An 11,418-nucleotide genomic window follows, 5' to 3' on the forward strand; every position below is an offset into this window, starting at 1 on the left:
TACTACTTAGAGTGGGAGGCAATAGAGAGGCAAATAAATGTGTGAAAATGAGATCTAGTCCTTGACTTCTGTGAGATTACAATTTATTTGGGGGTAAAAGGCAGTAATATGGAAGAAAGAAATGTCAAAAACCATGTGGAATGGTTGTTGCAGGAAAAAAAAAAAAGTGCTCAGTGCACCAAAGGAATAGAAGATGAAGTCTCTTCCAGCAGGAATTATTCAAAAAGGCAGAGTGGAGAATTGGGGTTTGAGTGGGGTGCTAATATAAGACAGAAGAAGGCATTTGGGAGCAAGGGTAGCATACTCCCAAGGTATGGAAGAGGAATAGAAGCAGAAAATGACCAAAAAGAGGTTTATTAAAGAGCACAGTGTGAGTGGGGCAGCATGTGTATTGCAAGGATATGAAAGGACATTGGGATAGATAGGTTTGTTTATGAAGTTTCTTTATATGTAAGGCTTAAGAATTTGAACTCCATCTTCTGGGCAGGCAGTAGAGAACTGCTGAAGACTTTTGATCAAAAATGTTATTTAAAAAATTTTAAAAAAGATGGGTACTATGAATTGACAGAACACACCCACAGGGTTTAGAAGGAGCTGTTAGACCTGTGATGTCAATTATTTCTATCCTTCCTAACAGGAAGGAATTTAGAGATTAAGTGTCCATACCACCTCTGGATACAGTACAGACTTATTAATTCACTCCCTATTTTTATTGTGTTTACATGTCTTGAACAGACACAAATTAAATTAATAATTCAAAATAAATCTTCGAAAAATTAGTGGTTAAATCAAAAATATTCAAGTGCAATGTTCTATGTCTAGCAGGCACTCAAACTATTTTTAGATAAATGAATGAAAGAATGTGTGAGAGGCTCTACATTAATATTTGGTGTCAGAAGCTTCAAGAATGATTTTGAATAAAGTCTCGATAGTCAGTATATAGAATTGTTCCCATTTGAAGATAATTTCCTCCCTTGAGTTGAATTGGAGGTGGCCAGATCTGCTGCAAAAACTGGAGGTTTTATCCGAGAAGACTGCATTCATACATGTAACCTATTTCAAATAAAAGTATGTAGCATAGTGAATCATTACAGAATTCTTGGCATTGTATATCCAGTCTGCTGATTTCACAATTTTCAGAAAATCAATTGGACCAAAAGGCTCTTGTCCAGATCAAAACTCACGTCGGCCTCAGGGTCCCTGGGAACTACAGATAGAGATGCTGTCCAGGCCTGCTTGGTATTCCACACATGCTAAGCAGCTAGCAAGCAGTTAAAGGTGCTGTCCACTAGCTTATAGTTAGTATGGATATTTTATCACCCTTTTGGGTCTTTTTTCCAACCGTGAAAAAAGGCATACAGCATTTCATTATGTTAACGGGACATGAGAGACACAAATAAAGCACTTGGTTCATACTGGGTACCTGTGAGAAGAGAATATTTTTAAATATCTGTAGGTGGTTCACTAACACAGGTAATTGAGTTTCAACATATTTCTCCTTTGAGTCTTTCCACGGGTGTTCTGTCATACCGTTAAGTAAGGTGGGAAATAAAGAAGTGAAACCTTTTAAGGAAGTATTACCTTCCTTAGCTTGATCCTTTAAAAAAAAAGTACTTTGTTAACTTGCTTAATGCTCCCTTTTATAGCAATCCTCTTTTTTTTTAACTCAAAAAGAAGCAAACCCCATTTTTAGAGAAATAGCAAAGGTGTTAACACTCCCACTTAAAGTAAGTGACATAGCTATTTCACAAAAGCGCAGAGGACTTGTTCAAGGCAGCGTGCTCAGCGATGACATGAGCACCCCTCGTGTGCATTAGGAGGACAAATAGCTCTCTTGATAATTCTAAACATGTGTAAGTTATAACCTTCTCTCCTGAAAAAGGATTTTCTTCCCTCTCTTTATTGTAATCATATGCCTTTCAGTACAGGCTTACTTTACCTTTCATCTACATTAAGAATACTTGGTGCTGAGGGATGCATTTAAAATTAGGGATTTTTTTTCTCTTGCTTTTCCTGATTTAATAAATCTGTACATGCTCTTCTAAAACATATTTTAAAAGAATTTTGGGCTATAAGCCCCAGTCACTGCCACAGCCTCTAGTTTTTATTTCCCAGTACTTACTTTCTCTTTGACCTCCTGATTATAAAGGTAGCCACAAAAGGTGAGTCCTCCGTGGTACTTATTAAGTGGGAAGACACTGTTTGCCATAGACAGGAACTAGACCTGAGGCACGATCCATTTTTTTTTTGCCAGATTTAATGAGATATAATTAATGTAGAACACCGTGCAAATCAAGGTGTACGTTGTGTGGATGTGATACACTTATATATTGTCACTGATTATTAACAGCATCCATTCTTGATCTGTCTAGTTAAAGGGGCATAAAATAAATCATGAAAATTCCTAAGCATAAGCTGCAGAGCTAGAAAGGACATTAATTCTTTTAAATAAGGAAACCAAGGTTCTGTTGGTTTACCTGGCCTCCAAAGTGAGATAACTTGCTTGGGATTGGGAGAGACTAGAGTGTGGTTCCTAGGCTCATCCACTTGGGCTATACCATCTTGGGTCTCTGTGGCATTTCCTGGGGTCTCATAACAACTGTCAGATATATTGACTAGGAACATAGCATTTTATTCAAGTGGTAAAGGGTTCATTTCTATGCTAGATTTCACCCCACTAATTCACCAGGAAACATGTTTTAAAATATGGACTTTATTGGTATATTTGGAATCACGTATTCTATTTGACCCCAAAGTTTTGGAAGGAGATATTTTAAATACATTTGTGACAAAACAATCCATGAACATACACAGGATGACAAAGAGATGTTTTAAATAAACTCAGCCTTTCATTCCTTTATTAATGTATTTATCCATTTATCCACTCAATCAATAATGCTTTACTGAATTCAAGGAATGTATTTAGAGTAGTAAACTAAATGGTCAGAAATCCCTGTATTCATGAACTCATTCTAGTAAGGGAAGACAGTGTGTTTGAGGGAGAAAAGTATTCTAGAAAAAAAGTAAATCTAGGAAGGGGAAGAGAGAGTGCCTTGGAAGTAGGTATGGGCCTTGGGCAATGAGTATATTGTACTTTTAATAGACATAAAGGGAATAATGCTGCCAGTTGTTTTTAGAAACACTATATATGTGTTACCTCATTTAGATCTACTCAAATATACAGAGCAGATTTTATTTTACCTCTTTTTAAAAAAAGATTTTTTGTTTATTTATGCATACAAGAGCTGGGGTATAGTCCAGAGATGGGGGGGGGGGTGAGAGGATTCAGCAGAGACAGGGTAAAGAACAGAACAGGCAGATTAACCAAAGTACGCTGCTGAGAGGAGAAGGGGGCGATCAGGAGAGGTCTGCTCTGCCATGTGGGTTGCTCCGTGGCTGGCTGGGGTTCGAACTCTTGCCGCAGAGGCTGCAAATTGCTTCATAGTGTGGTGCTTAACCCCTCGCACCACCAGGGAGGCCCTATTTTCCCTCTTTAGAGGATGTGATGTTCAAAGAAGTTTGGTGACTTGTTCAAGGTCACAAAGCTGCGATACAGAGGTTTCAGACATCTGCATCCACATAGTCTAATAGATAAACTTTTTGCTAACACATACCCATAATCTTATATGTAGCAACATCTTGCTGAATATTATTAACTGATGATATGCTGTACTTAAGTGTGTCTAAGTATTGAAGATAGAATTGGAAGTTCATTCTAATATGTGATGAAAAGAATAAGAAATAATCATATTCTTTTTGTTTTGTTCTGTTTTTAAGATTTATTCATTTATTTATTTATTTATACAGGCCCTGGGTACAGTCAGAAGCGTGGGAGGGTGAGAGAATCCACCAGAGCCAGAGCGGAGAGCAGAGCAGGCAGAATGATGAAGTAAACTGCTGAAGGGAGCAGAGGGTGGCAGGAGAGGTCTGCGCACCATGTGGGACCCTCACCCGGCGGCCGGGGATCAAACCCGTGCTGCAGAGGCTGCAGGCAGCTTTGCAATGCAGTGCTCAACCGCTGCACCACTGGGGAGGCCTTCAATCATATTCTTAATAACAAAAATAAAATAAACCAAGTTTGCTCTTCCTGATTAGTACAAGAAATACTATCAAATAATACTGTTGTCTCTTACCACTGAGGCATTAAGTAATCAAACAAGGAATACACATGCTCCTGTTCAGTATCTCAGCATGTGGAAAATTGTCATGTTTTGTCCCTCTAAAACAGAAGGTTGTAGCTAGTATGTCTGTGCAAGAGATGCAATGAACAAAACGACATCTGTTGGAAATAAGTACAATAAGGAAATAGTTCAAGAGTCACTGTGTTATCTTTTGCATTGTGAGGAATGTTCACATAAATTTCCTTGCCAGGTAGTTCTCAAAAGGGTCTTAAGTCCCGATGGGTGAATATCAATTTTGTGTGACTTAGTCCGGGGATCCCTATCCTTCTACATTCCATATGCTGAAAAATCACACTTCAGTGACGACTACATCAGAGAAATAAGTTCACTTTGGGATTCTTGGAGCAGCAACAACCAATTTCTATGCCAACCAAGATTTCCTTATCACATGAACTTGCCTCTGTGATTGTGATCATAAGTATATGCTCAAAAATTACCGAAGACATTAATTCATTGTTTAATTTGTAGATTTTGATTATTTGGCTTTTTTTTGGGCAAGAAAACAAATGAAAAGATAGAGTTTGCATTCCAAAAGCAGCTATAATGTCTTGTAGCAGATATTTGGATAAGATATAGCTGTAGGTATCTGGTTTAATTGCTCTTCTTCTGACACCAAGATTTGTGATATACATGAAGGGATGGTCTTCTGTGAGCTGTTTGTGCTTCAGGCCCTGGGTGTGGAAAGCAGCTGTCCCCTGTTCTTTGTGGGGATGATGGTGACCCACCAAGATACACCAAGGGTGCTGTTGGATATGCTGTCACTAATCAAGTCACTTCCTAGAACATTTGGCAGGCACTGCCTGGGAAGCAGGGAATGACAGAAGTAGAGGGGACCCAATCAACCATGCTGCCATTGATATCTGATGGATGAATGCATGACATTGTAGAATCAACCCATTATGACTCAAATAGTGCAAGTGTTGGGTTGCATTTTCATCTGAACATAAAAGCTTGGAAACGGTTTTACTTTTTAAGGGTGAAGAGAACTATTTTCTATTTATTTATTTGTTAAAAAGAAAAAATGCAAATACAATACATTTTCATATCAAGAAAACTAAACAAAAGGAAGGCAGTTCTGAATTATTCAAAGAGAAAATAAATTGTGACTCCCCAATTAGACTGAAATATTTAAAGCATTAGTATTATTGGTTTTGCAACCTTACTTCTGCATGTAAAGTAAAAATTGCTCTGAGATCAAGGTTGATTCTGTTTAGTTGAAAACTTAAATAATTATTTTTCACCAGGAAAAATGTCATTTGCGTTGATCCAAGGTTAAAAAATCATCGCATTACTTTTGACTTGTGTTTATTTTCATTCCTCATTTAAATTTAGTAATGAATATTTCCTTACTGTGTAGTCTTATACCTTCTTTCTTTTTTTTTTTTACTTAGATTGAATCAAATGTTTGAAATCTTCCAAATTTGTTTTCCCCATAGAATCTTTGATAAGCATTCATTGCTGGAAAGGAGAATTCATTCTGATATTGATTATACTTTGTTAGATTTTAGATTTTTCTATAGATGTGTAAAGGCTATAAACACCAGCAATTCCCCATGGTTTAACAGAATCGCTCCTTCTCTGACCACATAATTGCTAAATTGTGCATGTCAAATGGCTTCAGGATATTCTGTCCTCTTTCCAGCAGGTTATCAAGGAAAACTTGCTGGAGAATGGTGTTGTTTGTGTGTCCTTTAAGTTAGGAACTCAAAGGTCAATAGTTGCCAAAAGCATTTTTACGGAGTAACTGCTTCTTTTCCCAAGCTCTATAATGTGTGCCTCACTAATAACACTATCATTTATTTCTAAATGTGTCTGTTTACTCTGTAAGTCAAAGCCAACTTATACACCCAAGGTTTATTATAATTAATCACAAGGAATGGTTATATGATACATGCTTACTACATGCCTATATGCCAAGGTTACATGGTAACATTGATTTACTTTTCTCAGTTATTTTTTAAGGACCTCTTTTTTTAAAAAATGTATTTTCCCCAATTATTTTAATCCAGTACAAACAATAATTAAATATTTTAGTATACAATAGTGTTTAGAATAAACTAAAAGTTCTTAAGTGCAGTGAGATAGAAATATATCATCCTAATGAGTGTTTTTGTCTGATTTCAGAGCTTAGGAGTAAAAAGGTGCTATTAATATATGTGAGTAATGCTAGGATTGAATTGTTGGATCCATTTGGTGTATAGTTCACAATCTCTGCTCCTCTTGATTGTGTTCTATGAGTCATCCTACTGAACAGTTACCATTGGTTGTTCCACTGGTTAAACTGCTATTGCAAGATTAATCTTTAGCTCTGACAGTTAAAACAGTAACAGCAATTAATTGCTAGGGAATAATTTCCCATCCCAAAAGTACAGAACAAGAAAACATGTTCATAAATATGCTACACTACTTAACTGTTTTCCTCTAAGTGTAACCTAAGATAACTTTGCAATGACAAGTCCTAAAACTCACAAATTGCATATTTCTGTAACTGAAAGAATTAGGGGGGGCGGGGGTGAATCGCAAGTTGATTGCTTTTTCAAGTGAGATGTGAAAACATATTTAACATTCACATTTGATCAGAATTCCATGATTACATTGCATACATAGACTTCACAACAATCTTCTATAAGATCCTTTTTTCCTGTCTTAATTGTGGCGATATCATCTCAAGTTTATGAATGTAAAAGCTGTAAGAACAAAAGAAAACAATGATGAACATGACAGGACACTATATTCAAAATACAGACAAAGAATCTAAGCAGCAGATGAAATCTCATGCAGCATCTGAAACAAATGAAAAGAAAACAGATTGTCATCAAATCTCTTTTTTTTTTCAAAAGTTTGATACATATTTCTTTGGGGAATAGTTTGCAAATGATATATAGAATATGTGAAATACAATTGTAAACAGACATGCAATTTACCTAGGTTACAATCTGTTTCATGATCTTTGTTCATTCTTAAGAAAAAAGACAGGGTACACCACGTGGAACAGGATTGTACCAAAATAAATTGGAGATTGAATTATTAGAACTGACATTATTAATATTTTTTTAATATTCCATGGCTTTCTCGTGATTCTTTGCATGCCACATCTTTAGCAAACTCCAGTGCCTTAATCATTTTAAGATTTTCTGTGTTCTCAATAGCTGTTTGCTGGTATGCAGGCACAATGTCTTTGAATGACAATAAATATGCATGGCTAAAAAGAAAACTACAGTCAGAAAATCGTATGTCTAAAGTATTAACTGCGATAGTCAGTGTTTCTTACACTCTTGTTTGCGGAACACATGTTGCCCTCGGGTCTGAAACTGAGCTACCCTTGGCCTTTTGTGGCACTTTGGTCTCTTTCTTCCCCCAAAGACAGGGCACGGTGGGGGTGAGGTGAAGGGGGAGGGGCGGGGGCAGAAAGGGCAGGAGAGGATGGTGGATACGCAGGACAAGAAAGGAAAAGCTCCCCGTGGGTCGCTTGTTGTCAGAGCCTGGGAAAAACCCAGCTCCATCACCCCAACGTGCCTTCTTCCACCCCACTTCACCCACACCCCGGTGGAAACCGGCCAGCAGTCACTGACCAAGGCCTCGCCGGGTTTTCTTTCACCCTTTGAGGTTGCACATGTGCCAGAGCGCTGACTGACACCGCATTTTGAAGCTGATTGTACGACATTGTCCAGCGCAAGCCAAGTGGAAACCGCAGCCGGCTGTGCGCAGGGCAGGGCTCACGGCAGAGAACGTTTCTTTCTAGGTGGTCAGCCGTGGAGCGCACAGGTCCTGACAATTGTTATTGTGTGTGTATCTTGCTACAGAATTGCTGGAGTAGAAATGTGGGATGCAACACTTGCGCAAGAAAGAAAAGGCAGAGGAGGAGAGAGATTTTATCTTGGGCTTTCACGGGCTGTAGCGTAGGAGAGACCGTGGTGTAAGAAGCAAGAGTTTCCAACCCTTCTCCCTAACTGTGAGGTATCAGGTTCCAACAGGTCAGTCAGTTTTGATGGCGTTATTAAAAGGTATAGTTTGGACAAGCCATATGCTGATCTTACTTAAAAACAGAGAAGAATTTTCAAGAAAAAATAAGCGATTGCAGCTGGTAGAAACGGGAGTTTACTATTTTTGAATGGCTCTTCAGTATATGGTATTTTAATTCATCCTACAGATTCAAATTGGACTTTGTGTCACTGGGATATACTGTATGGTGTTCTGAGTAATGCTGGTTTGCTAAAATTGCAATGTAGATTGATGCTAAAGAGACAGCTTTGCCATTTCTAAAATCTTTTCAGGCATTTCATACAAAATGAAAATGCTGACGGGCTAGCTACCTCTGCAAACATGGGGGCTGTAAATGCATATAGTCTCCATCCTTCTACTTTCTAAGTACAGAATGGGTAATTAGTACTGCTCAGGCTGTGATAGGGAAAGATTTGCAATATTCCCGTTGCACCAAGAATGTTGATTTTCAGGAGTTTTTAATTCAGGGCAGAAAAAAAAAATGCTGTGGATAGAATTGGTACTTGGTTTTCAGTGATAGGCAATCTATTTTTTAGTAATGAAAATTGGAACTAAAGTAAAATAATCAAGGGTATTTCCAGGCAAAAGACATCTAGCAAGTGGGCATCATCTAAATTCTCTGGATTTCTACATTCATTTTCTTTTTCACTTTGCTCTTGAAATGCAACTGTCTGTGTACTGTTCGCCTGAATCTTATAAACTCTTAGGGATGAGGTCTTTGTTGCTCAGAGTTAGTCCACCGCACCAGGGTAAAATGCGTCTAGGCTCTGTACATCAGATGGTCTTATGGTATGGGAACTTTCCCATTGGCTGTTTGCTGCTTTAGCCAGCCAGATTTCTGTCCCTGGTATTGGTGGTCACGTTGTGTTGGGTTTCCTTATTAATACTCTGCTAAGCCAAGGAAAACCTTACTCAGGCTACTCCACCACTGAAAGCAATTAACCTGTAACATGAGCTCTAACATCGCTGCCCACTGCAGAGAACCAACAAAGATTTGTTGTTTGGCATACTGACAAGTTTTAATCCTCTCCCAGTAGAGCTCTCTGGGGGATTTTTAGCACATGGACATTACTGAACAGACATGTTCCAATTGCCCTGGTATGATGCACTGGATTTGTTCCAAACATGGAAATTCTACCAAAAAGCCAGTGCATAATACAAACAATTAACCATAAAACACCCATTAAAAATAGCATTTTTTTCAAACTCTCTAGTAAATCCTGAGCAAGTTTTAGTAATAACTTACACAACATTTAGATGAAAATATACCATGATTAAGTTTTTGACCTACAACAGCTATGTAAATATTTAGAGCATTATCTGAAAAACACTTTCTTTTTCTTTTTATTACCCATGGATTCTGTCCAGAATCAGGCCATGGGCCATGACTGTCTCTCTCTGCCTGCTTCAAAGTAATCCCTGGTGTTAGCATTTTTCATCCATTCATTAATTCATATGGTCAGTCATGCCACAAATATTGATTGTGTACTTGCTCTGTTTACTCTTTTTCATTGCATTTTATTTTATTTTATTTTTTTAAAGATTTATTTATTTTATTTTATTTATTTATTTATACAAGCACTGGGTACAGTCAGAAGCACCGGAGGGTGAGAGAATTCACCAGAGCCAGTGCGGGGAGCAGAGCAGGCAGAAGGACCGAAGTACACTGCTGAGGGGAGCAGCAGGCGGCAGGAGAGGTCTGCGAGCCATGTAGGACCCTCCTCTGGTGACCGGGGAGCAGCCAGGGATCGAACTGGCGCCGCAGAGGCTGCGGGCAGCCTCACAACCCAGTGCTTAACTGCTGTGCCACCGGGGAGGCCCTGCATTTTATTTTTTTAAGTATATTAATATGTTTCCTTTTCTCTAGTTCCCAACTGCTCTTCCTTTGCACTTGCGCTTTCTTCTTCTGCCCCTTTCTTCACATGATCCAACTCTATCTTGCCTAAGAGCCACAAGAGCATTTCTATCTTCGGCCATCCTCATTGCTCTTAAGTGCTTCCCAATTGACAATTTTTACCTGTTGGTTATTCCAAGCAAATTAGTGTACCATATTCCAAGCACAGTAAAATCTCAGTATTTCACATATCTACTTATTTGCCCCATCATTTCCCAGAAAGAGGAATATTCTTCCTCTTTCCTTCACCTCTTAGTTTCCTTACCTCCTCTTAGTTTCTACATTTTCCCCCTCCCCAAACAAAACAAAATAATTTTAACAGTAAAGTAGCTTCTCTGTAGAGGTAGATTGTTGTCTCTCACAGAGGAGGAGCTATGGGTTTAAGGTTTTACTCATATTTAATTTGGCCAATGTAATGTCTGATCAAGTGATTTTAAAGGCTGAATGTTTTATATAATGAGACATTTTGCTTCTAACAAAATCGATTTACTTGGCAATTCGTATTGTAACTGAAGTGCTGATTTGATATCTTTCAGCTTGGAAAGAAGGGGATCAGCCAATGACCAAGACTGGTCTCCCAGAATCACTGCATTTTACCAGGAACAAGCACTGTCAGTCACTTGTCTTTATTTCAATACTTAGTTAAATGTCATGAAATATTAAAATTAGAAGAAGCCTAGAAAATCTTGAGTCAGGAATTTTTAAAGGAGTGGTCACCAGCCTCAGCTCTATTGCAGCTGACCAGCAAAACAGAGATTAGCACTCAAGACTTCTAAATTCACTTTCTCATTACCAGGCTCAGTGAAAGAAAACCCACAAACAGGCAAAAATCCATGATCACCATCTTGAAAAAGAATGCAGAAATTTAAAGTAAGCAAGTAGAAAAAGGTGAAAAGGACATGCCCCAGTTATGATCTTAATGACATTGAGTGAGATGGAACCCTGGAGTCACGCGGTCACGTGAAACTGAGCCAAGTAGGGTTTCCAATAGAATTCCTGTACTTAAGGTTTCACTTAATAATCACATAAAACAAATGTTTATGAATGCTTCCCAAAAGAATGCTGTGAAATTGCTAATACCCTCTTTGAACTCAATTAATGTAAGTAGTATTCAAATATCAAGTTGAGGTCTCTTAAGTTTGTCCACCTCATATATAAATAATTGGATTTAAGGATCATGGAGCTATTAGCGCTCTTGCATTAATTATGAGATATAAACATTGAAGAATTTTGTTTGTAGTATCAATAACTGCTTGTTATTTTAAACCATTTTAAAAAGAAAGTAAAAAATTTAAACAAAAAAAAATAAGGTTTGTCTTGTTATGTCCAGGGTCCCCTTAT

This window comes from Talpa occidentalis, unplaced genomic scaffold, assembly GCF_014898055.3.
Source record: "Talpa occidentalis isolate TD23 unplaced genomic scaffold, MPIMG_talOcc4v2.1 talOcc4.5, whole genome shotgun sequence".
Lineage (NCBI taxonomy): Eukaryota > Metazoa > Chordata > Mammalia > Eulipotyphla > Talpidae > Talpa > Talpa occidentalis.